This window comes from Cibotium barometz, chromosome 23 (genome assembly GCF_041138505.1).
Source record: "Cibotium barometz isolate CiBa-2024 chromosome 23, ASM4113850v1, whole genome shotgun sequence".
Taxonomy (NCBI): Eukaryota; Viridiplantae; Streptophyta; class Polypodiopsida; order Cyatheales; family Cibotiaceae; genus Cibotium; species Cibotium barometz.
This window is the reverse complement of record NC_141068.1, coordinates 23410603-23412964: the sequence shown is the minus strand read 5'-3', so window position 1 is coordinate 23412964 and position 2362 is coordinate 23410603.

Genomic DNA, 2362 nt, shown 5'->3' with positions numbered 1-2362 from the left:
TCACCAACACTATAGGGAAGAGTAGTTGAAGCTCTTACCCTCGTACCACTTCCTGCGGTTCTCTTGCTTGCAGCTCAGCCCTTAGCACGAACCAGGCTCTGATACCATGAAAAGATGCAGGGGGGAAGAGAGCTTGAGCTCTTGCAAGCACACACACACACTCACAAAACCCTAATAGAGAACACACAAGGTGAGAGGCTGAAAATCTTCTTCTTCTCTAGTCAACACTCAACACACCATATACAAGATAAGAGTACTCAATAATATGAAAGGTACTCAACCAAATACATACACGGGTTCTCTATAGTGTGAACCCGACTAAATGAGCTAGCGCTATAACTATGCCAGTCTCTAGAATGGCTGTCACAGAGCCTGTCATCCCACTGGCCGCATATCTCCCATGATCGCACCAACCATGCCAGTGGTGTAAGTGTGGGGCCTATCCCCTAGGCGGGTCATCAATGGCCACCGCCTCACTAGACGAGCTCGATATCTCAACATCTTGATCTACCTCTCTCTTCACTCAGAAACCTAGATCTATAGCTATGGAAGCTTGATCTGCAACCTCCTCTCAGAAGCTATGGAAGTTTGATCCTCACTTACATTTCCTTCCTTCATCCTTCTTCCTTGTCCAACCTCCTTTTACAGAGTGTAACAGTAGAGCTTAGCTATGGAAGCTTGATCTGCAACCTCCTCTCAGAAGCTATGGAAGTTTGATCCTCACTTACATTTCCTTACTTCATCCTTCTTCCTTGTCCAACCTCCTTTTACAGAGTGCAACAGCAGAGATTAGATATGGAAGCTTGATCTGCAACCTCCTCTTAGAAGCTATGGAAGTTTGATCCTCACTTACATTTCCTTACTTCATCCTTCTACCTTGTCCAACCTCCTTTACAGAGTGTAACAGTGGAGCCAAGCTATGGAAGCTTGAGTTGCAAATGCTTTGGCTCTCATAATCTTACTCATTGTCTCCTCTCACCCCCTCTAATATCCTCTTTCAAAGTGCAGTAATAGCACAGCCAAGCCATTGGAACTTGCTCTACAACTCCTTCTCTTTTGTACATCTCCCTAGTCTAAGTTTTTTTCTCACCATTCTATTTTCCTTTGCCATCAAGGTTTATAATCTCCCTAATATATACATCTGATGTCTTCTTCTAGAGCTCGAAGGCCTCCGATCAGTATTCAATCTCTCTCTTGTAGCAGTGGTCAAGATGAGGATGGGCACTGGAACATCAAACAATACGAGAAGTGGAATTGGATTACGATGCAGCCTAGTACAAGAGGAACCCACAAGGTGTCAAAGCGATATGTTGATATACAAAGTCACCATTGGAAAGGGCGGATATTGGAGCTCAAACAAGATCGTGATGGAAAAAAGCTAGCCAAGGTCCAACATGTTTACAAGGCAACAGAGCAGCTGAAACTAGCAGACCATGACCAACGTCAACGATTTCCTATAAAATGTAAGTTATTTCACCACTTTATATTCTTGTTTTTAAATCAATTGTGTGCTAATAATGGTATACTGAGCACTGCTTTGATTGTTCTTGGGTTCCTCTGCGTAGATATTTTTCCCTCAAACTATCGTGAGTGGGAGCCTATGGAGGCAATTTCAGGAACCTTTGAAGCATACCATGTGGAGCTTGGTAGTTTAATCTTTGGAGGGTGTCCAGCTGCACAACTTCTTGCATGAAACATCTTCTTCTATGAGGATACATATGTGGTTCCCACGACAGCAAATGGTACTGGAAAATTAGTTCCAAAACCTACGCCAACTCTCACATCTATTGAATGGCCAATTCCAGACAATGCTTCAGTGGCCATGGCTTGTTTGCAGATCGAAAGCAAGGTGCAAAATGCTATGAAGTGCACATATGGATCTCACAAAGCAACCATAACCTGCTTCATACCTCTACACCTCTTTGTGTACCTGTTCCGTACAAGTGACACACATCGTACCCCAACTTTATGGATTGCAAAGGGGGAGAAAGCTCTGACTTGTTTCTTATCACCTGCATGGGATAAAAAAGTTGTTCAACACAATGGAGACACCATCAGATGCGGAGTAATAGTTGAGAAGGTTGTGATGCGCTACCATATTGCCAAGCAATAGTTGTCCATTGCATTTCCTTACAGGTGATGAAAGCTTACAAATGGAGAATGGGAGGCATTAGACTCAGACACAACCTCTACAGAACAGGGTGTGCTACATATATCCATGCAAGGTGGGGATGTAGAAGATGTTGCTGTGAATGATGACTGGTCCCTTGCCAACTTACGTGACTACTTAGTTCTGAGTGGTGATTTTGCTTTGATAATCAATGGTAGAGTAGTGCGCAAAAGGCAGGAACGATCTTTTCTT